Genomic DNA, 26,001 nt, shown 5'->3' with positions numbered 1-26,001 from the left:
ATTGGTTGGATGATCTATGCTATGACGTGTTTGTCGAGTTGCTGATGATCTTGTCTAAGCATTGGCGCGAGACAAGTGTGATGACCTTTGATACTCTTGATAATTCATTTGTTATACCTCTTTGAATTGCATGCGTCTAAGCTCCATGTACAACCATTTTCATGTAATTTACACACGAAGTTTAGCCTTCTTTGGTCAAAGTAAATTGTCATGTAGTCAAAATGATTTCTAATGTTGTATTCTTTAACTGCGCGAATACATTGTGCTTTTTCATTGAAGGCCATGCAACCTTGAGTGCATATTGGTGGTTGTACATTATGTTGCTGCTGAACAAAATGGTGTCGATCAATGTAGTGTGGTAGGTGGTCAAAGTTTAAGTCTACTGGACACCTAGGTTGGTGATACTGCAATGGAGGTGATGGAGGTGTCGTTGGTCTGCCAACACCCTCGTTATTGCTTTGGTCATCGCTATCCTCATTGATGTGATCAAAGAACTTTTGATCCCCATCCTCACTAAAATCATCCATGTTTTCATCATGAAATCATATAATGGGATCTTCGTTAGCGATGGGATGTTCATTTCGGTTTGATGTTTACGTTTGTGGTTGTTGTGAAGGTGGCGTAAAGGGATATGAAGGATGGTTTTGTTGGTCAAAGGAGGTTTGTTGAACATAAAAAAAAAGATGGATTTTCGGATAATAGTTATGTGTATGAAGTATAAATGTCAAAGGGGTCTTGTGTTTTAAGGTTGTTGTATGAAGATACTGGATTATTGAGGTCTATGTTGTTATACGGTAACTGAACAACTTTTTCAGTTGCTCGAGTAGGGAGACGGTTGTTAATTTTTTGAATGAATTGTGTAAATGTAATAAAACGACTGACGTAAATAAATATTGGGTTCGCAGATGTGTACACTGATCCACGAACTACGTCGTCTGCAATATGACCATTGTGGTAAATGATGGTCGAAATTTCTTTAGTGGAGCCATGGTGGTGCTTATGTGATATGAGTGGAAATACTGTGACAGTTACAAATCGAGTTTTGTTTTGTGACAAAGTTATTGTGTGTGATACGTTGTTGTCAAATGATGATATTATATATAGGCTGAGAGTGAGATTGGAAGGTTAGATGGGAGATGACACTCGGCAAAGTTAGGTAGGAGAGTTAGATTGAAAGGTTAGGTGAGAGAGTTAGGTGGCAAAGTTAGTTAAGAGGGTTAGGTGGGAACGATAAGTGGCAAAGTTAGGTAAGAGAGTTAGATTGGAAGGTTAGGTGGGAGGGTTAGGCAACAAAGTTAGTTATGAGGGTTAGGTGGGAGGGTTAGGTAGGATATTCAGTGCATGTGAGTGAACAATGTGCAACACCACACACATTAATGGGGTTGTCGATGCATGTCGATGCACGGGTCCATGGTTCACGTGAATTAGAATCTCGATGTGTCACACTACCACAGTCGTGTTAATGTGCTTTGGAATCTCGAGGCGTTACAAATTTGATTTGACGCAATTGTGCTTTGGAATCTCGAAGCCTTACAATGAGACAAATTATAAATGTGCTTTGGAATTTTGAGGCATTAAAATTAGATTAAGTGTATTTGTGTTCGGTTCACCAATTTCATGGAATAACACCTCAAAATAGAAGCACATCAACGTGGCAAAATGCTCATACAACTATAAGTAACACAAAACACGCTTAATAGAAATGCACAATTTCACACAACATACCTTCATAAACCAAATTCAATCTTATTATTATGTCATTTTTGGGAGAAACAAGCAGCCAGACCATTGCTAACTCTAGATTAGCCTTCATTTTTTCAAATGGATCAATCATTCACAACCAAACTGGTGTTTATTTTCAAAGTCCCACTCCGACACCAATGTGAGTTCCTGATGATTATTCTTTTGATACACTCAAGCGTAGAATGCACAACACCCTTCAACTAACTAATGATCAATTAGTGGATGAAATCTACTACTAACAATCATTCATAGATGCTGGTCAACAATATTTTTTTCAATCTCTACAATTGAAAAATGATGATGATGTTTACACAATGTTAATGTGCAATGAGCAATACTCGTGTGTTGACCCTATAGAATTATTATGTACCACCATTAGAACACCAGATGCTATACTTAACCTGCTTCAATCAACTATCACTCCTACTCATGATGCAATTATGTATTACAACGGGAAGTGGAACATACCACGTCAAGGTGGATTTTTGGGTTACTCCTTTACTGGAACAAATCCAATAAGATTTGGCATTCCTTCAGGATGTAACATGGACAAACTCAAGCATTTAATCAAGCAAGTTGCACCTATAGTGATTTCCCCTTATGGAATTCACGAATCACAATTGGTTAGATGAGTGTTCTTTCGACAACCAGGTCATGCTAAGTATTCAGAAAATTTAATTGAATATGAAATAACATGATTGAAAAATGACGAAGACGCGCTAAAGGTGTTAGCACAATCCAACTATTGGAAATGATTCTACACAATAGAAATTTTGATTACTTTTAACAAACCAGTAATCGAAATAGAAGAAGACATGTATCTTGCATAACATATTTCAGAACATCATTAGTTTTGTCATATTTGTGTTGTAATTGTATTTTTTAATATGTTTCATTATTTTCGACTATCATCTCAGTTACTACACTTTGAAATTTGATGTCTATTATATAAGATAGATGTATCAATTATTTTTTCACTATGTTTTTTAATTTATTTTAATACTACTAACTAATTTTCTTATTTTTTAATTAACGAACATAACAAAAAAATATCACCAGCACATAAATTTAACTCCAAAATTACATACAACATAACTAAAAAATTGTACTATAATTTTATCCAATTTTTTTATTTTTCTTTATCTGTATATTTTTCTTTAAAAAAATAAAATAAACAAAATTATAAAATTTAATTTAATAAATAATTAATTTTAAAATCAATTTAAAAAATTATATAATATAATTTTATAATATTTTAAATTAAAAAAAATAAAAAGGAGAGAGAGTATATTTGCATTCATTTGAGTTTGCAGTTATCAGATCTCTTTGGTCATGTTCATTTATAAAGTGGTGTGAATTAAAACACAAAATCCAAAGTAGTGTAGATTGGAAATTAAATTACAAGGTGTAGATTGAAAAAAAACAGAGAGAAAGTATATTCAAAGAAAAAAATCACAGATCAACCCGCAGGTAAAAATCAAATCAAATTCAGATTCTATCATTCATGAGAGAAATCTTGCCCAATCATGATATTGAGATCTCACGTGATTTTATTTGTGTGAAAGATTTTGATAGAATTTTACTTATTCAATACTACTATAAAGTGGATAGTACAAAATTTCGAACCAGTATAGAGTATATCGATATTCGTTTTTATGACTTTACATTTCTTAATTTCTAATGTTATACAAAGCTTTTATACTAAAAAAAGTAGATCATCAAATGTATTTTTATTGAAATTCAGAATTTTTTTATTATGAAAATCTCCCTTATTAAATGTAACAAATAATTTACTCTATTATTTTTACAAATACTAGTCAATGCTTAAAGAACATTTAATAAAAAAAAATATTTATTGTTTTGAATACATAAAGATAAAGAATATACCATACTATAATATTTGGTCTTTAAAATGATTAAACACATGCTTGAGACAACATTTTTATATGCTAATAATGTGGGTTTGAGAAACACCTTAGAAGTTAGAACTAGAAGGTGTTAGAATATTCTCTTATGCTCTTATTTATTAAACTTGACAGCAACTTCTGTCTTCCTCCTTCTTAGTTATAACGCCTCTATCATCGTCATTCCTCTCATTGCACCATAAAACAAAGAACACAAAGGCCTTAAAAAAAAACACAAAGAGAGAGAGAGGTCTTCGCAAACCATCTTGCAGGTAAATTGAGATTTACCCATTTCAATTTTCCTCTATATTTTTCTGAGTTATATTTTTTATCTTCATTCTTATTTGAAAATTTTGAAATCGGGATTCATTTTTGCCTTCAAGGTTTTTAAACTTTTCGATTTTATTATTGTGGATTTTAAAGTGATTTTTTCTTTCTAAGTTGTCTATCTTTCTCTTTGTTTGTTTCATGAGAAATATCGGCCATCATGGTGTAGGGGATTTGAATTTTATGCTTCTGACTTATTTGTAGTCTATTAGCGTATTTGATTTCACATCACAGATGTGATTTTCTGGAAATGTGATTTCATGAAGCTACTAGTTATAGCTTTTACATATCTCAGACATGATTTCTTATTTCTCAAACTGATTTCTAACATGCTATATATTTAATATGAAAGAAAAGACACATAAATTATTATAAAGTGTGTAATGTTTATTAAACTTGGTTTTTGTGTAGCATGAGAAGATCTAAGTGCACGTTCGGTCAATTTTTAAAAATAATAACATTTTTAAAAATAAACAGTAAAAAATTATGATATTTTAAAACCAAATTCTGGTATAGGTGGATGGTTGTTGTTTTCATGAGTTAAGCTCTCTCTTGGTGAGAGGGGTGTTTGTGTTTATTTGCCTTTTTCTCTTAACGGCAAATTTGTAAATTTTTTCCTTTTTTTCATCTGGAAAATTTTAATTTGTTGCCAATATGTATTGACAATAACTTAGTGCATGTGACCCAAGCATGGAAATTGGTAGATAGACTGCCAAAGTTTGGTAACGATTGTAATGGAAAGTGGAACCACATGCATCTGAAAAAGGTGGCAACTCAGTTACATTTATACTTGCCTATTTGAAACCTTACTGAATTTTCGTTTTCTTCTCGAGTGTCATTAAACTCTCCCAACTTTAGAAGATTAATTTGCGCAGATGAGTGTGAATGACTTGATTTGTGTATGTAATTCAAAACAGAATGCAGGTCTCACTTGTTTGCATGTTCCTTTTTTATGAATCTCAAGTTCATTATTGATGTATTTTGTTGTATTAGTGTGCTTTCTGCCATCAGCTGATTGATTGTTTGATTAAATTTTATTTCTTCTACATAATGTGTTGCCATCTCTGGTTTCGATTTATTCTTGATTTTTGACGATCTTACATTTCTGTCATACTTGTTTAGTCTTGTTTTGTTCTTCTGGGTCATGAATCGTTTATTTTTAAGAACTCTAAAAACAACTAGACTACCTGAGAGAAATGTAATTGATGTGCTAAATACTTTGTTTTTTAATCCAGTCCTGTTTAAATATGATCAAAACTCACCTAATGCCTTATGATTTTGGGATTGTTAAAAAATGACATCAGAAACAAGTTATAAAAATTGTTATACTGGTTATGTTTGTAGAAGTTTCAAGAATTTCATTCAGGAGTTTAGATTCTCTGACAATCATCCCAACTTATTAAATTTGTTCATCTTTCTTTCAGGTGTGTCTTTCATTGTATATTCTGCTGCTGGGTAATTGGAAGGCTAACCAGGTGCTGCTTCATTCCTTAATTATTCTTCAAACTTTCCAAGAAGTCCATATTCTTCATTGTTCTCTAGTGTCATCACCAAAATCAGGGAATAAAGATGTGCTTGACAGTTAAGAATTCCTTCACCGAGGCTAATGAGTTCGTGCCTCCATCTGAGCTATCCTTGTTCAACCTTGATGACATTGGATGTTTAGTCCACTGTCCATATCTATTTTTCGCTCGAGTGACTGAGGTGCCAAGAAATCTCAGCCATTGTGCAGTATCCAAACACAATGATTGTGAAGACGGTTGAGCTTTGAATTTCTTGAGCAGCAGTTTCCTGCTTCTGGCCGCGTGATTGCCTGTACTCAGTGCTATTGATATTAGCATTGATTTTCACCACAAAGTGTTTCTAGAAATGGAGCAAAAAGGAGGTGTGCTTATGCAACGATATGAACTGGGGAGATTATTAGGCCAAGGAACCTTTGCGAAAGTCTACCATGCTAGGAACATCATAACTGGCATGAGTGTGGCCATTAAGATTACTGACAAGGACAAGATTCTGAAAGTTGGGATGAGTGATGAGGCTAATCAGGCATCCACATGTGGTTGAGCTTTATGAGGTAATGGCCAGCAAAACCAAAATTTACTTTGTTATGGAGTATGTAAAAGGCGGTGAGCTCTTCAACAAGGTATCCAAAGGAAAGCTCAAGCAGGATGATGCTAGGAGATATTTTCAGCAATTGATCAGCGCTGTTGACTACTGCCATAGCAGAGGTGTGTGCCATCGCGATCTTAAACCAGAAAATCTTCTACTGGATGAAAATGGGAATTTGAAGGTCACAGATTTCGGGTTAAGCACCCTTGCTGAAACTAAGCACCAAGATGGATTACTCCACACTACATGTGGTACCCCTGCCTATGTTGCTCCGGAAGTGATAAACAGAAGGGGTTATGATGGAGCCAAAGCTGATATATGGTCATGTGGGGTGATCTTGTATGTTCTATTGGCAGGGGAGAGTTCAAATTTCCTAACTGGATTGCACCAGATCTACGCAGATTGCTGTCGAAAATCTTGGATCCAAACCCAAAGACAAGGATATCAATGGCCAAAATCATGGAAAGTTCTTGGTTCAAAAGGGGGTTAGAGAAGCCTACCATTACTCGGAACGAAGACCAAGAACTGGCTCCTCTGGATGCTGATGGAGTATTTGGAGCTTGTGAGAATGGAGATCCTATTGAACCGGCAAAAGACTCAAAACGTTGTAATAATTTAAATGCTTTTGACATCATCTCCTATTCCTCGGGTTTTGACTTGTCTGGTTTGTTCGAGGAGACCAATCGAAAGAAAGAAGCGCGTTTCACATCCGACAAGCCGGCCTCAATCATCATCTCTAAGTTGGAAGAAATTTGCATTCGTCTTGGGCTGAAAGTGAAGAAGAAAGATGGGGGTTTGTTCAAGTTGGAAGGTTCCAAGGAAGGAAGAAAAGGGTCATTGGGTATTGATGCTGAGATTTTTGAGATCACCCCAGTCTTCCATCTGGTTGAGTTAAAAAAGTCCAGTGGAGACACATTGGAGTACCAAAAGCTTTTGAAACAGGAAGTTAGGCCTGCACTTAAGGACATTGTTTGGAACTGGCAAGGAGAACAACCTCAGCAATTGCAACATGGAGTGGTGCAGAAAGAGGAACAACCTTCTTATCCTGGCATATCAGATGTTGCACCGCCACAAACTGCGTAATGAATCTTGTCCCTAAATTTGTTTTTGTGTTGTATGTGCTTTATGTTCTTAGTCAAGTACACTGTCATGTTGATAGTTGTCGCGGAATAAGGTGGTTAAGCATGTCTAGATTTAATTGCTCAGCTTGTTTAGTTAGTTGCTTATTTGAATTATTTTTTTTACCATTTGGGTGTTCTGTTGTTATAGCTGTATTGAGTCTATTGACTATGTTAGAAATGGCAATAGCATTTTTAGGCTTAAATGGCGTCCGAAACTGCTTGAGCATGTCTTTGACTGTTACACTGCTTTCAGGACCCCTTCTTTTTGTTGTCAGTGAAAAACATGGTCCATTCTAATTTGTAGATTTGTTTTTCTTTTCAATAAGGGTTAGAAAGAAGAGAGGGAGTAAAAAAAATTAAGCTCTAATAACTAATATTAATCGATTAAAAAAAGATTTTCTCTTTTTAAGGTTATTAATTATTGATTTATAGGAGCATCATGTATTTTAAAAATGGAATTTAATAATTGTTTTTTAATATGGTATTTACTAAAAAAAATTGATTTTAGTATTTACTTTTTTAATATGGAATTTATAAGAAAATGAAATTAATATTTACTTTTTTTAATGTGGTATTTACAAAAGAAATTTGAATTTTATAAAGTTAATATTTGCCCAAAAAAACCCACTAATATTTAGAGAAAGGAAAATATAATATTATATTAGTTATTCCATTACATGCTTTTGTTATTAATTTAAAAATGGGCTATACTATTAGGCTCAGTTAACTAATAAGGCCCTAAAGCTAATGATTACGAAATCAATATAAAAAGGTTTTTATTGCTTAAATTGCATTAGAAATCACATGAGAGTGCAATGTTATATTTTTCAATAAGAATTTTTTATTTATTTATTAACCAATGTCCTAAACACATTAATTAGTATTTTTAGGTTATTTTTAGAGGAAGAATCATTAGGTTAAAAACTTTAACTATGATATTAAAAGATGAAGAATAATTTTTTTTAGAGTTATAAAAGCAAACTTGTCTTTCTTCAATTTACTAAATTTTCTTTTCTTCATCTTTATATTTATTTTTTTTCCATTTCCTTCTTTATTTAAACAAAATGTTGTATTTAGGAACCTCCTTCACCCATCTTGTCGGATGAAAATCTGTATAATACTATACTTGTTAAGTATTTACAAATTTTATGAATATATGTGAGTATTCAGGAGTATCTAAGCATATTTGTTAAAATATAAAATGAAAAATAAGAGAAAAGAAATTAAAATCTATCTGCACACATATATACACACTAAAAAAATTCATTGATGTCGTTTGATTTTTAAATAAATATTTGGATAAATAATCATTTTTGTCCTTAAATATGTAGAGTGTGAACAAATTCGTCCTCGAAGGATAAAAATTCAAATTTTAGTCTCCGAGAGTGAAAAAGTGTAACAAATATATATATCCATTTACTATTATCCGTTACTATTAATGAAAAAGCTTGCGTGGTATATTTAAGGATAAATTTGTCAACGCTCAACATATTCACACGCAAAACTTCCTAATTTTACCAACAAAAAAATTAATCTTCATATTTTTTTTCTTTTTAATCGTTACAAGTATAATATTACAATATACACTTAAAGAAATAGGAAAATAAGCATAAATTAGAATAAACATAATATTGATTAATAATCATAATCTTTGATTTTCACTATGAAATTACTGAAAATATTTTTTTTGAAATACAACTTATAATGTATTGTAAATTATCATTTTTGTAAAAATTTTTTTGTCTTGTAATAGAGACAACTTATTATGAATATTCATTATTACAAAAAATCTATTATTAATTATACAAAAATTATGTTTATTAATCAATAATATTATGTTTATTATTATGTTTGTTCTAACTTATGTTTGTTTTTCTATTTTTTTAAATGTTTATTGTAATATTATGCTTGCAACGATTAAAAAAGAATATAATGAAGATTAAATTATATTTCGGGTAAATAGTCATTTTTGTCCCTGAATATATAGAATGCTGACATATTCATCCCTAAATGTGTCACGTAGATTCTTTTATTACGGTAACAGACGGAAGTTGACATATGGATAGATTTGTTGCACTTTTTTTCACTTTTGGAGACTAAAATTTAAATTTTCATCTTTTAGGAATGAAAATGATTACTTACCCTAAATATTTTGAATGACTTTCTCTTTGTTGGCCAACTATTTTAAATATGAATAAAAATATTTAAATAATTTAAAATTATGGATATCTGCAAGCAGTGTTATTAAAATCGAACCGACTGATCGACTGAGAACCGTATACATGACCCATCTAATTGAGTATTTAGACTGTTTGTGCATATGAATCGGTAAAACCTATCAATCCAAATTTAAATAAGTCAAAATCAACATTAACTCGTTCACTCAAACTAATTGATTTTTAGTTTGGTGTTAATTTTAAATTTTAAAAATGCATTGTTTTATGTGATAAGACCTCTCACTCTCTCAAGTGAAAATATAGTTATTAGATCCGACTCAAACTAGCCGTGTCAACCATTGGCCCGAAAATTGGACACCCAACTAATTTGAGGAATTTGTTAGATTGGTTATGCATGTGATCCAAGTGTTCCTGCCTGACTTAGTGTGATCCGACCTCGAATTGGTAGCTCAATGACCCGGTCGACTTGGCAGGCAGGTCATGTATTTTTTTTAGTTTTTTAATTATATATTTGAACAACATTACTCATACTATATATTGCTTTCTTATTTTACCAAACATAAATGCATATTGGAATTTGAGTTGATAAAGTTGTAGTCATTTTCTATTTTTTTCTTGCCTAATTTCTGTATGTATTAAATTGTGTTTTCATTGTAAAACAATGATATATATTTTAAATTCTAACTTAAGGTTATTTATACTAAATTTTGAAGAAAAAAAATGTTGCTTGTTTACAATTTCAAACAAATTCATAATTATGCTTCTAAATATGTTAAATTTATTAAACTTTAAATCTTAAGTGTACAAGGTTATATGTTAATAAAATTATTTATTTATTTTAATATAAACCGGATCATGTGAGTTAAATGATGATTCACAGTGTCAATTTCTGACCTAGTAATTCAATACCTCGATCTAATTGATACTGATACATGCACATTGCCCATAGTTACTTTTCATATATGCACATTGTACGTATTGTAGCTTTTATGTCACTTAATACTCCAAATCTCAAATGAAATAAGCATTAAGCAATAAATATAGGAAAAATACCAAAATTAGAACTAAGTGTTGTGATACAAACCAACTACCATGACCATTAGTAACACATCTATATTTATTAGATACCACTAAGCCACTAAGCATTATTAATTGTTCTTGCCAAAATATGGAGTTAACCTATGTCAGGATGGATGTGGCCAAGATGAGTTTTGTGATCTTGCATGTTGGACTGTGAGTATCATTTGTTAGGAGAACAATAGAAAAGACCTGTAAAACAAAGTACTCTGGCACTCAAATAAGTACATGAGTTAGGTAAAAATGAAATGAAAATGATAAGATAGAACATGGTATTTATAGTGTGTGCTTCGGGTCTTTGCTTGTAGATAATAACTAGTAGATAAGCTATGCCTTATAAATAATTCCTAACTTGTAGATAATAGCTAGTAGATTAGTCATGCTTTATAGATAATGTGTATCTTATAGATATTTGAGTACGCTTACGGAAGTTGCAACATTATCATTAATATTCAAATAATGAGATATTAGAGATAACGTGTGGGCTATCTGGCTCGGCTGTCAAGGGCTTTACATCCGTGTTCTTGTATTAGTGCTGACATGAAGGATTGACATGTGTATTAGAGTGTCACGTCACTTGTCACATTCATTTTGTGGACCATGAATGGTATATTAAATCTAGCATAAGTTATATTTTTTATTTATTAAACCTAATCTCTTCAATTTTTTTATTAAACTTAATCTACAACTATAACTTTTTTTTTAAGAATCTACAACTATAAATTTTTTTTTAAGAATCTACAAATATAACATGTTAAATATAATACAAGTATAGTATAAATACATGATGTTAACCTTAATGTTTGGAATTTAGAAATAAAGTTATATATATTTAGGTATTTTGTCATGACAATATGATTTATTTATTAGTGTTAACTTTATTTATTATTTGGAGTATTATATAATTTATCATGATAATATAATTTTTAAATTTTGAGTATAAATTAATCAATCAAATTTTTTTGATTATATATATTTTTAATTTTTTAATATATATTAGATTCAACCGATTCAATGAATAATCTATCGGTTTGACCCATCAACTAAATATCTTAACGAATTCGATTTTCACAACACCATAAGTATGATTCCTTTACTACTCATCTCTACCAAATTAATCTTTTGCACAATAAAATAAATAAGTTTTGGTATATTTTTTTCCGTCCAAAATAAGGAAAATTTAGATATTTTCTTTTTATTCATTTTATATTATATTTATTTAATGACTTTTTTTGCTGAATTTTATTTAATGATATTATTTTGTGGGGGCATTTAATAGAAAATTAGTTTTAATTAAGCTGATTTTTGGCTGCTTGTTTTAATTAAGCATTTATTATTACGTATTGGAAGAAGAATAATTGATTTTGATAGTATGATTTTATGTGTAGCGCATAATAATAATAATAAATTTATATTTATACTGTCGAAATATTAATAATTGGTCAATTAAATAAAAATAATAGATATAAGATTTCTTTTTAACAATTAACTAGTACATGATGAAGAGTGACTACAGTTGAGATAGAATTTACCGAAGTTACTATTATTATTATTATTATTATTATTATTATTATTATTATTTCTCCAATTTTAATGTAATATATACAAGTATAAATAAATATTTTACTATATAAATATTTCTTTTATTACAAATTTAACAAAAAAATAATAATATTACTTTTTATGAAACATTATAGTTTTATTGTTATAGCAATATATAATTGTTAATTTTTCTTATCAATTTGATGGGTGTCGAAATTGTTCAAATGAAGTGATGAAGGGTCGTGGTAGTCTTATAAATGTATTTTTTTTACTAAAAATTCAAACGCAAACAACAATTTTTTTATTATATAAATATTTTTTTATATAATTAGTTGAAATTGTTCCAATTTAATATTTTAAAAAGAAAGAAAAGTTATAATATATATAATAAAAATAAATAAATCAAAAATATTATAGTATTGATTTAAAAATAATTTTGGTTTTCTATTTTTCTAAATTTGTAATTTTGGTCATCTTATTTTAAAGTTGAATCATTTGGTCTCCTTATTTAAAAAAATGTAATTTTGGTTCAATCATACTAAACATAAAATAGATAGATAATTTGAAACAAAATAAATTTAAATATGGAAAAGATACTCTAGGGGTCTTTTCCTAGAGTTTGATTCCTATTCCTTTATGTTTGTGTTGAAATAAGAATATTATAAAAATATCAATAAAATAATATTTTTTTAACCTCCTTCTTAAAAAATCTTATATCTTAGATTCTAATTTTTTTTTCAACTGTCATATAATATTTTATTGCATATGATACCTAATGAACAAATAAAAATAGAGACTAAAATTACATATGGAACAAATTTAGAGAATAAAAATTATATTTAAGCTTATAATTGTTAACTAAAAAATAAAATATAAACTTTACACAACGAAAAGTAGTTAATTTTTTCAGTTTTAAAGATATGTAGTCAATTTAAATACTTAAATATTTATAGGTACATAAAAAAATTTAAAGAATTATTTCTGTAACTTCTATCGAAGATATTTGATGACAAAAGTTGTTTTAAAAATATTTACAAAAAAGTATAAATTATAATTTAACTAATTATTATAACTTATGTCCAACATAAAAACTTTCATGCATTGTACAGCTACAAACACTAGTCAGTAGGTAAAAATCTATATACTTTATGTATAAATGTCCATTAAACTATCTAATTCTATTAATGATATATTTTGCTTTTTTTAAAAAAAAAAGAACTATCTAAATCTAATCTAATTTATTATACATTTCACTTGAGATTTACATGTATGTACGAATTTTATTTTGGCATTCCTACGTGGATCTTAGAGCAACATTAATGTAAATTGTTTATATTGGTTTTTAAAATTAAACAACCTAATACAATTAGAGCAAATGATTTCTAATAGAGATATAAAGAAATTGTTTGTATAAGTAACTGCAAATAACAAATAAAAAATAGGGGAGTTTTGTATGAGTGAATAGATAAAATGAGACTCACTGCAAATAGGGGAACTAAAGTTGAATACAATGAAATAAAAAAAAAAAGTAGTGTTTTTAATCATATATGACAGCTAGAGTACCACTAAAAAAATAATTAATAATACAAATTAAAGGTATATTTGTTACAACTTGTTTTGCAAAAGAGGAACTTATTTTTGAAAAATAATAACTTTTTCTAGCTTTTCAGGTGTTTATTTTATCTTCTCAAAATAATTAAAAGTTGGAAAAAATCTAGAATCTAAATAGCTTTATATGCTTCTTTTAATTTTTTTAAGCTAGTAACAAACATAAATCCGATTAAGCTTTTTTAAAAAATCTCTAAAGAATGATTACTAAATTACTTAATACCAAATTCACTTCTTTTATTAATCTTAAACAATCTAATGATGTAAAAAACAAGTTAATACTAACTCGACCTTATATATAAGAAATAAAAGATAACATTTTTAATCCTAATCATAAGAAATATGCGATTACTATATTACTAGTTTTTCTTCTTATCCCTAATGATTACTATTAAAATAATGTATTTCTTAAGCTATTAACAAAACAAAGTAAAATCATTGATTAAAAAATTATTTTTTTGAAATAACCATGAATAATCTTGAAATAAAATTAAAATTTACCACAAATTAACTAATCTAACTAATTTTATTATTCTTAATGAATTAGATAATTTTTTTATATATTGGATCAGATTTGGGGGAGTTTGATAATTGATATGCTTATGTAATTTAAATATTTAAATCACATAGCAATTATCTAATTTTCTTCTCTCTTATTGCTTCTTTTGTGTTAGAACATTAGAAATTTAGCTTTTTCTAAGTTTATGTCCAATAAATGCTAAAGTTATCTAATTTACAGTGTTTTGGAGTGTATTTTTTTGTAGAATTACACAGTGGGAAGCCTGGAAGATGGTTGAAGAACTTGAGCAACTCAGCGCAAGGAGCCAACTTGGAGGTCAGGCTTAGCGCGCATCTAGCATCTTAACGCGCATCTGGCGGCTTAGCGCATAGTCACTTATGTCAGCTGGACTTTGCACGTGCGTTTAGCGAGCACATGCCGGCTTAGTGCACGGTCAATATCACAAAACACGATTGCGCTGCATTTTAAAAGGGGAAAGAGGGGAAAAATCAGGCAATTCTTTTGGGGGACCAAATTGAGAAGCTAGGGCACGAGAGAAGAGAGAAAACCCATTCACTTGGGGACCTCCCCCTCCATTTTCTTCCACACCTCTTGCTTTCTTTTTGTATTAGTAAGTCTCTCATGACAATGAGAGGCTAAATCACCCATTATTGGGAGCTCAACTATCAAACACTCTTGATGTAATGATTCTTACTATCTATTTAATGTTGTTTTTATGTGTTCATTGCTTCTATCTGTACTTATTTTTGTATGCTTGTGGCCTCATCATCCATTTGTATGCATAGTTAGGATTTTTAGTACTGGGAAGTGCTTTAAAACCTTAGAACTTGATAGAGCAGGCTAGAAAACTGTATGTTCAGGGACGGAGTGCAATGATTTAGTTTCTATTATGCTGTAATCTTAATGCAACTCGTTTAGAATAAGTTTGTTGAGGGACGATGTTTAAATAGAGTTAGGCTCATTCACTCGAGGGATCTTGGTTTGGGTAATTTATTTTCAGCATAAGAACACGAAATAACATTAAATAGTGAAAAACATTTAATGTTCCATCAAGAGTGGTTTCGGTAGGTTGAGTCTCAACACGCTCCGTAATTCTACTTCAACCGACAACTCACCCCCCGAGTGTTTGTATTCCATCTCATTAATGTGCTTTGCTTAATTATCTTCATTTATGTCAAATTTTATATTCTGTATCATTATTTGACCAATATTAATTTTAGTTCATTGATTGCTTAAAATTGGACATATACAAACTCTGAGTACAGTCAAAGTCCCTGTGGATGCAATACTCGGTCTTACCGTTTTATACTACTTGTGCAACTCGGTACACTTGCCGAAGAGCGAACAAGTTTTTGGCACCATTGCCGGGGACTTTGTTCTTCGTATTCGGTTGTTTGCATACTTCAATTTTAAAGCAATCAGTTTTATCTTTCAGCTTTTATTTTTATTTTTAACTATTTTTATTTTCCTTTATTCACTCTTACATTAAAAAAAAACTTTTTTTTCTTGAGAGTCTATGCTTGCAGGGTGGAACCTCAGAAGAACTTAATCCATGGAAGACATTTTAAAGATGGAAGATCTTTTTAAGAGGTGGACTGAGTATCTTGATAGCACATAATCAAGGGTCAGTCACTCACCACCGATAAATTGTGATTTTTGTGGAGGAGAGCATTGTAATGAAAATTGTTATCTCTACTCCATGAATAACTCTTGGTAGGGATAGGAGTTACTCCCTTACAATCAATATGAAGAAGAAATAACTCCTAACCTTGAAGGTGTGTTCACAGAATTCATGACATACCATGCTAGCTCTAAAGCCAATCAAAACTCAATGTAAAATCAGGAAATTCATGTTGGCAAAAGCTACTCCATGGAAAATTATCAGTGGGAGCAAGAGTTACAACCCTACAATCAATATGAAGAAGAAAAAGGTTCTAATCTGGATAATTTGTTGAAGCAATTCAAGGAAACAACTGAATCTACTCAACGAGCATTTAAAAGTTTAGAAATTCAAGTTGGTAAGCTAGCAGAAGAAGTGGCCAAATTTATGGCCACAAGTAAAGAAAACTTTGTAGAGGTTGAAGCTTATGAGGAAAGCCTTGTAGAAGAGCATGATTCAAGAGAAAAAGATGAAGAAAAAAATTAGGAGAGAGCACAACAATGGGAGGAGTGCTCACAAGTAGAATTTTAACAAGAAAATATTCTCCAAGTCAATACCACTCCTCATCAATTGATTGACAAGGAAGAAAGGCATAGAGAATGTGATAAATCTTTAAGTGTCATTTTCTCCTTGATCACCAACACTTCCCTTGCAATGATATTGAAGGAATTTCAGGGATACATGATTTTCATGGAGTCTCTAGCTAAGAAGCAAAAATGAAAGGAAGATGTGCTCTATGTGACCTTCATGCCACCTTGAACGCATTTGGCCATCAAGCTAGTGACATTAAAGAAGAGCTTATTGGGAGGTAACCCAAGATTTCTACCCTTTTCTTCTCTTTTTCTATGACTTGTTTAATAATTGTGTTAGTTGGTTTATGTGTTAATGTGTTGATGTTATGTTGATTTTGGTTATGCCTATGACTTTGTGAATATTTGTGTTAGTTAATTTGAGTACAAATGTTTTTTTGTTGTTGTCTGATTGTGCTATGCACTCAGCAGTGTGCGCTCAGTGTGCAAGTGCAAGCTCAGCGTGAATGGGCAACTGGCTAAGCCAGCATGTCCCGCTAAGCCCAAAAACGTCTCTGTTTTGTAATATCTCGAATTGGGCTAAGTGCGCAGGCACTCGCTAAGCGAGTCATGCATTCTCGCTAAGCGGATTTTGCAGGAAATTTCCTTCTGCAAAACTCGCTAAGCCCCATGTGGCTCGCTAAGCCCAATAATATCTCTGGAGTTGCAATTTAATTGTTTAGGCTTAGCGCATAAGTTTTGGCTTAGCGCGCAAGTTTGGGCTTAGCGCACAAGTTTAGGCTTAGCCAAAAAAAAATCAAAATTTCTTGTGCTTTTATTTTGGCATGTTGTTTGAATTGATTGCATGACCGAGACATTGCATAATGGAGATTAATGTTGTGAAATTTTCAATTTTTGAGTGAGCACGCGTTATTGTTGAGTGATGGTTTTGTGAATTAAATGCATGTGAGTGAGTTGGTTAGCTTACATGATAGGAAATTGTGGATGAAAAACTAAATGTTTCACATTACCATGTGAGTTGCGTGCACCTTAATTGCCAGAGAACGACTAATTTCATTTTCTTGATTTTGCATGATTCTTGAACTATTGAGTGCATACATGATGTGGATATGATCAAGGCATTCTTGTTTATTTTAATTTCAGCCACTTAGCCAAATAGCTACCTATGCTAATGAATGATTGAATCACTTGCACCCTTTTGAGCCTAAGTGTGAACGAATGTTTCATTGAACCCTGAGCTAAATGTAAATGCTATCTTTGTGCACCCTATCTTAGGCTATAGGAGAGCATTATTATGGATCAAGATAAATTTGTTCCAAATTTGGGGGAGTGTTTTGGGTAAATTATGTTCCAAGAATATGAGTAACAGACACACAGAGAATCAGAACTACATTCTTTTATAATACCTATCATCGTAAAAAAAATGGAAATATGAGCTGAAAGCAAATGCATACAAAAAAAAATACCTTTGTGTGCTGTTATTTGTGGCATGTGAATAAAGGTTGGGAGGTCAAAGAAAAAGTGGTTCTTTAAGTAGACATGGAATGGGTGAATGCTCTCCTAGAACTTAAGTGTTTGAATCTAAGAAAAACCATGATTTTCTTGTTAACTCGACCACGTTACAAGCTTAATAAAGTCCTTAGTGATCCATATCGTGTGTGTGATTGCATTGAATAAGATGATGTGCAAAGTTGGGGATTATAACTTTAGTCGACTTAAATGAAATACAAATAACCGAAACACTTGTGTGCTTGAGAGAAACACTAGCCTTGTGAGAGTGAAACATAGTTGATCTTTCTGTGATACTTATCGTACTTGCTAACCTACTTCAATCTCTAAGTGCATTCTTTGCATGATTCCATCATGAAAACCATGGCAATTGTGAAATTGAGGGTTGGAAGCTGAAATTGTTTGAAAAGTATGCAATTATCATAGTTGTTGTGATTGGTTACATCTTGAACATTGCCATTGATATAACTTAGTCTAGTATTAAATCATATAGCAATTATCTAATTTTCCTCTCTTTTATTGCTTCTTTTGTGTTAGAATATTAGGAATTTAGCTTCTTCTGAGTTTTTGTCCAATAAATGCTAAAGTTATCTAATGTACAGTGTTTTGGAGTGTATTTTTTTGTAGAATTACACAGTGGGAAGCCTGGAAGATGGTTGAAGAAATTGAGCAACTCGCTATGCGCGTCAACAACGGCTCAACGCGAGGAGCCAACATGGAGATTAGGCTTAGTGCGCATCTGGCGACTTAGCGCACAGTCACTTATGCGAGCTGGACTTTGCACGTGCGTTTAACGAGCACATGCCAGCTTAACGCACGGTAAATATCGCAAAACACGATTGCGCTGCGTTTTAAAAGGGGGAAAATCAGGCAATTCTTTTGGGGGACCAAATTGAGAAGCTAGGGCACGAGAGAAGAGAGAAAACTCATTCACTTGGGGACCCCTCCCTCCATTTTCTTCCATACCTCTTGCTTTCTTTTTTTATTAGTAAGTCTCTCATGACATTGAGGGGCTAAACCATTCATTGTTGGAAGCTCAACTACCAAACACTCTTGATGTAATGATTCTTACTATCTATTTAATGTTTTTTTTATGTGTTCATTGCTATTTGTACTTATTTCTGTATGCTTGTGGCTTGATCACCCATTTATATGCATAGTTAGGATTTTTAATACTGGAAAGTACTTTAAAACCTTAGAATTTGATAGAGCAGGCTAGAGAACTGTATATCTGGGGACGGAGTGCAATGATTTAGTTTCTATTATGTTGTAATCTTAATGTAACTCGTTTAGAATAAGTTTGTTGAGCGATGATGTTTAAATAGAGTTAGGCTCATTCACTCGAGGGATCTTGGTTTGAGTAATCTATTTTCAGCATAAGAACATGAAATAACATTAAATAGTGAAAAACATTTAATTTTCCATCAAGAGTTGTTTCGGTAGGTTGAGTCTCAACACACTTCATAATTCTACTTCAACCAACAACTCACCCCCTGAGTGTTTGTACTCTATCTCTTTAATGTGTTTTACTTAATTATCTTCATTTATGCCAAATTTTATATTCTGTATCATTATTTGACCAATATCAATTTTAGTTCATTGATTGCTTAAAATTGGACCTATACAAACTCTGAGTATAGTCAAAGTCCCTGTGGATACGATACCTGGTCTTACCATTTTATACTACTTGTGTGACTTGGTACACTTGGCGAAGAGCGAACAATTAGAGTACGTAAATATTTCAAAATAATCTCTATATATTACCTTCCTACCATTTGAGACTATAATTCTGTTTTTACCATTTTTAAAGTTGAGTTTTATTTGTTGACATAGTAGAATCTCATCCAATCGAATAAATTTTTATCTAGTGAACCTATGCTAAAGAAAATTAAAAATATAGTTGATTGATTGAAAATGATATAATATGAAGATTGTTAGTAACAAATTTGATCTAGCCTTGTTAATTGGGCAAATTATTTCAAGTAAGTACCCGTCCTTCCAAATATTCTATAGTTTTTCAAATTTTCCCTCCTAAAAATATAACTAATTCTATTGAATATTTGTAAAAAAAACTAAAGAAATAAACATATATTTTATCACTTACTTTCTTGTCAAAGTACATGCCCAAATGCTTTGTTTTCAACTCTTCCGTATAGTTGAAAGATATCATTGAATCTTAATTTTCCTTTAAAACCAACAAAAATATATATAATCAATGTAATTTTATTTTTGTCTATTAAAATGCTTCCTAATTTATATTCTGACAATAAAATAAATTAATAAAAAAATAATTATATCAATCAATACTATTATGGAAGAAAAGGAATACCTAAGTTTGAGATAATAAAGTTTCTGTAAAAACAACATTTATTGTGAATTTTCCATCCTCCCCTTCAAGTTGTCATTCTTTAATAAGAATTTTTGTGGAAGCTTGAAAAACATTTCTTCACAAAGCACCATATAATTGACCTTGTGACTTATTAATGGAAATTGCAAAACTTAGTTTGACAAGAAATTGCTTCCTAAGAAGAACAAAGAGAAGTCTCACACTCTTTATTGTCTTATGTTTAATTCTAGGCAAGAAAGTTTTTCTTCCAGCATGACAACTATTAGGATTTCAACATCTAATATGTTCATAAAAAAGTCCATGACATAGTAGTCTTGTCCCATTACACATGTCGAATTTAGGGTCTATGTTTCACAACAACATCAATGGTACACCTTTTTAACCTTTAAAATATGCGAAGGCAGACCCTTGGAGCAATGAAGTGCAAGTACTCATGTTGATATAAGTTGTGTGTGTCCCCTTCAACCTCATTAAATGATAACAAATTTTGTTCTTCCTTTGAGAAATAACTGATAATTAAATCATTAATTTTTTAAACATTTTTTATTTTTGGTGTCAATATGACTCTTTGTACTATATGAGACGCATCTAATGTATGAGATTCTAATTGGGGAAATGTTTCTTATATAATCTTTTGTATTAAAATTTCTCTTTCTCATGTTATTGCAAGTTGGTGGGGGAATTTTGACCATATCACCATGCTTGGTAGGTTCAATACCATTTTCAATCGCATGAGATTTTTAGCAAAATAATGATTTTGCAATGATCGCATGTTTTATCGCAAATGTAGGACCTTTGTGATGACCCATAAAAGAAACTTAACAATACATGTAAAAAACATTTATGTCTTAGTATGTTTTCGAACAACATAAAGTACTTAACAAAAATTCCCTTCTAATATCATTACTTCCCCCCAAATGGAGCATCACAATCTAAAATATTCTTTAATGAATAATCTAATGCTTTCAAAGCATATCTATTTTTCTTTGGTGTTTCATCCCAAACTATTGATGTTATTTCTTTAATTAGCATTGCAAGATCAAATTGTTTACTTATTGAGCAAAATGAATATGTTTCTACATTGATAAATATTTTAAATCGAGAATGTGCAATCTGACCACTAGGTAATAGTGTCGCAGTTATCCAAGATGAGATAGTTGCTAAGACAATATGATCCTTACTTTTCAAATTTGTAATTAAAGTGTGATAGAGGAGTGTTTTACTTGTTCCTCCTGGACCATTCACAAAGAAAACTTGATTTTGTTTATAATGGATAACATCCATAATGGCATTAAAAAAATTAATTTGTCATTATTTAACTTTTGTACACATTCCACATCTTTATTGGGTACTTGGACCAATAACTCCTCTTGTATAACCATTCGAATTGAATTGTTTTCAATGTCCTCCAATGATATTGTTGGCAAATCATAATTTGTGATTTCTCTTTCATGTTGAATCAGTAGGTCATTCAAATCTCTTAATAACATATTAGTCAAGATTGATCCCATGATTATGCTTGTTGAAGGATAATCTTCTACCATGTAGATGTAAAACTCATCCTAGAAAGTCATAACATTAGTTAGTTCACAAAAAGTTAATATAGTGACAAACAACCTTCTTAAAGCATAAGAGATTCGTAGACTTGATGTTTCAACTAAGCATTTATGAAGACTATTGTCACTTTTTAAAAAGCCTCAATGTTCAACCACTTTTTTGAATGTGGCAAACATGTGTTCATTGGGTGAAAGTAGGTATTCCCAATTGGTTGGACCTCTTAAATGAGATAACAAAACACACAAGTATAATTTCTTCTTTTTCGAAGGAGATACCGTATAGATCCTACGAACAACTTTCTTGTTTGACCTTCTTTGGTGTCATTCCTTATCTCCTCGATGTCAAAAATAATCCTAAGGAATATCTCTATACAAATAGTTCCTAGCTTATGGATCTCTACAGTTTAGAGCACAAAATTATGTCAACATGGTTTTGGAGTTACAACCAATGTTTAGTACATCAATGATTCTTTACCTGATGACAATGTGATAAATGGATTTGTAATCTCTCAACACACGAATATATTATGTAAAGAGTAAATCTAAATATATTCCGGAAAGCTTCTGGAGCACAAATCCATTGTGCATTAATATATTGTTGAACCTCCTCTACATGTGATCATCTGCAAACCTCCATTGCTACTTGATCATGGTCTCTGTAGACATATTTATACAAATATTTAACACCCTTGATGTTATTGCATACTTCAACATTAATGTTACAGTCATACTTCAACAACAACCAAGGGTTGTAAGGAACCACCCATTTGTTATCAACAATTATATTTCCATTTATAGGTCTTGGATCCCTAAATCATCTTTTGTACTTCGGATATGAGTTGTTTCCTTGACATGTATTTTTTAGAACTATTTGGGATACTTTTTCTTGCACTGACCTTTTTTCATACACGAATATTTTGCATTAAGTGTTCTGTAAGGTCCATGTATCATATATTTTGGTACGATCTCATGCAATTATGGTTCCTCTTCAATTTTTGATATTTTTGTCCTCACAACGATATCATTTTGTTATGAATCTCATAATTTGTCATTACTATTTAAGATCAGTAGCATGTGTACATGAGGTAAGGTAGTCCTCATTTTTGAAAATTTGTTACATGCATATAACTTTTAAACTTCCTAAGGAAACCTTTATTAATGAAATTATCCTTTAATTGCTCAAATTTTGCTCGAAAGATTCTTGTTAACAAGTCAAGACAATTTTGTGGTGTTTGATGAGTAGCAAGTTCGAAGGATATTTCACTCCAAGAAGGATTGTATGTCATTGCAAGAAAATTATTAGGCCTACCATCATGAAGAACAATAACCACACCATCTTCATAATGTTTGGTTAAGTGTCGATGATTACCAATAAACAGTGATGGTAATATTGTTCTTTGTATGACATTTTTTACATAGCAAATTGGACATGTAGATGCTAATTGATGTAATTGATTTTTTTGTATAATCACAAAGAAAATATGTTGTATAATAATTTTAATATAATAGCAACCTACAATATTTTCTCCTACATGCAAAGCATCTGTTAGGCCTTGATAAACTTCAGCATGAATATTATTTTGGTGATTTCGAATCCACATTAGTCTCTCTACATCAATCTTGACATAATTGTCTATAACATATTATTGTAAAAGTTAAATTGCTCGAACAACGTGGATTGATCATTTGAACAAATCTACAACGAACAAATTTATCACTTAAAATATTATATTACATTTTTTACAAATATATAGTTCCAATATTGTATAAAACAATGTCATTTACTTGAAGCATGTAGTTATAATATTCACGACATGAGATATTTTGTTTGTTATCATTTTTTGTGTTGAGATCCCAACCAATGTCCTAAAAGGAAATAATAAAGGATATTGTATAGGATCATATTATCCTACAATCTCTTGAATCTTCATCAAAATTCCATCATGTCTTACCTTCCTAATATTTTGATCACTTGTCATTGATTTTGCATCTTCATCAATAATAATTGTTGCAACTTGTGGTGTAGTTAGGAGTTGATATTATGGATAATTAGTAGGACACTCTTTAATAAGTAAATTACATTCTTGAACATCTGGACGTAGTTCAAGTTGTCTAAATACACGCACAAGAGGATTTTATTGATGAAGTATTTGTTGCAACTTATAAACCATAATCTAGTGAAGTTGAAAGTTTTCCAACATTCTATTTTGTAACTCGTGCTTTGTATCATAGATATACAGTTGCAAGAAAAATGGCCTAGAATCCTCATTTGGATAAAATTCTCCTATGTTGTGATACATTTTCCCTTGAGCACGAAAAGTATATATACCACGTCCAGATCCAAGAATGTTTTCATCAACATTAACACCTAGCAAAGTAAATGAAAGTACATGATTGTAACTTTTAATGTGTTGCCTAAAACGTCTTCCTTTTGATGAAGTGTCTAAAAATATTTGAAGCCACCCTCGTGGAGCACTAACATGTGAAAATGACACATTTCCACTAGAGCAACACATATCACACGATTCATGATAAAACAGACGTGCATGACAACGTCTACGTGTACTTGGAGTAGACAATTGAAATTTGACAATTCTTATGATATTTTGAAAATTACAAACACTATTATGAGTTTGTCGAAATCTACATTGCAACTCTTGCATTATGAAAAAAGTTACACCTTATTTAAATTAGAAGAAATTTAACGAATTTCTCATTTTACATAGGACTTGTAAAATATTTTGATTTTATCTACATTGATATGAACTAATATTTCTTATTTTCACTTATAGTATTTGAAATTGAAGAAGAAGCAAGAATATAAGAATGTTTAGCTAATATGACTAAAATGATCTAAACCATTATTAAAATTAAGATGGCTAACAAACAGGGATATCAATGCTTTTTTTTTTTGCCATATTAGTATATGTACAACTTATGTTGATATTGTAGAGAGTTTGTGTTATAACAATTGAGATGGTAATTAATAACAATTGGAATGGTAATGTAACAATAAAGATAACAGAGAATAGTATAATCATCGTGCCTTGATTGTTAGTTTAGTTTGTAGTATGATCAATTAGCATGTCTACGCCCATCATATTTGAGTTGTTTTTTAGTTAAAAAATATATACACTTAATATGTGCAAGTGAACATATATGTATCAGAGTATATCAAAGTTTGTGATAAAAGTATTGTGCTAACCTTTGTAATTGACATGCATGTTACTTGTCCTCCATGGTTATTGTTTCCCTAAAACCTCCTTAATTCAAAACCTGTATGTTCAAATAAACCAAAAATGTATTAATAGACAATAAATAAATAATATATACTTACTATTAATAAATGGAATTCCTCTTTTTTGTGTCCACAAATTTTAAACCATTTTATCATTTATCAGTTTTTAAACCTCTACTATCTCCTAATAACTTTCCACTACTATGATGTTGGTAGTTTGTTTTTTCAACTTCTAAGTTTTTTTTCTTTTTTTATTATATAAAATATATAAAGAGACAAGAATGTTTCTTAGTAGTAGATTATAATAAAAATATTGTGCTAACCTAGTAGGATATTACTTGATCCTGCTTCATCATCATTGTTTTCCTGAAACCTCATTGATTCAAAATTTGTATGTTCAAATAAACCAAAAATAACAATTACTAAACAAAAAAAATATATGCTTATTATTAATATACAATGTACTATTAATAAAGGGAACACATCTTTTTGATGTCTACAAATTTTAAACAATTTTATCCTTTATCAGTTTTTAAACTTTTGCTACTCTTTCCTAATAACTTTTTATTAATCAGATGTTGTTAGCTGTTTTTTTTAACTTTATTTTTTTGTTTTTTATTTTATTTAAAATATATAAAGACTAAAATAAAGATATTGTATTAACTTAGTAGAATATCATTGACATTCCTATTGCTTAGTTTACTTGAGACCTGTAATTACAACCTACTTGGTTCATAACCTACATGTTAAGTAAATAAAGAGCAACTATTAATAGGAAAAAAAAATTAACATCATTATTTTTGTTATGACTAATTTATTATATTGTTTTATAGTATTCTTTTCTATAAATAATAATTATATTGTTTTTAAATTTAGTTTTTATTTAATTCAAAGAGAGTATTATTTTTTGTTTAATTCAATTTAAAATGAGTATTATAAAGTTTCAGAAAAGTATTGGCATTATAATAACTTAACACGACATTTTTTTAATTTAATGATATTTTAGGTATAATTATGATTCATTTTTATTTTA

The 26,001-nt window shown here is 30.5% G+C and overlaps 1 pseudogene; it reads left to right on the top strand.

Moving 5' to 3' along the window:
- Positions 1-3,805: 3,805 nt before the first annotated feature.
- LOC100783480 (CBL-interacting protein kinase 2-like) lies at positions 3,806-7,481 on the top strand (annotated as a pseudogene).
- The last annotated feature ends 18,520 nt before the right edge of the window (positions 7,482-26,001 follow it).

The sequence above is a fragment of the Glycine max genome, chromosome 3 (assembly GCF_000004515.6).
Source record: "Glycine max cultivar Williams 82 chromosome 3, Glycine_max_v4.0, whole genome shotgun sequence".
NCBI classification, from domain to species: Eukaryota; Viridiplantae; Streptophyta; class Magnoliopsida; order Fabales; family Fabaceae; genus Glycine; species Glycine max.
This window is presented reverse-complemented; position numbering and strand designations above follow the sequence as displayed.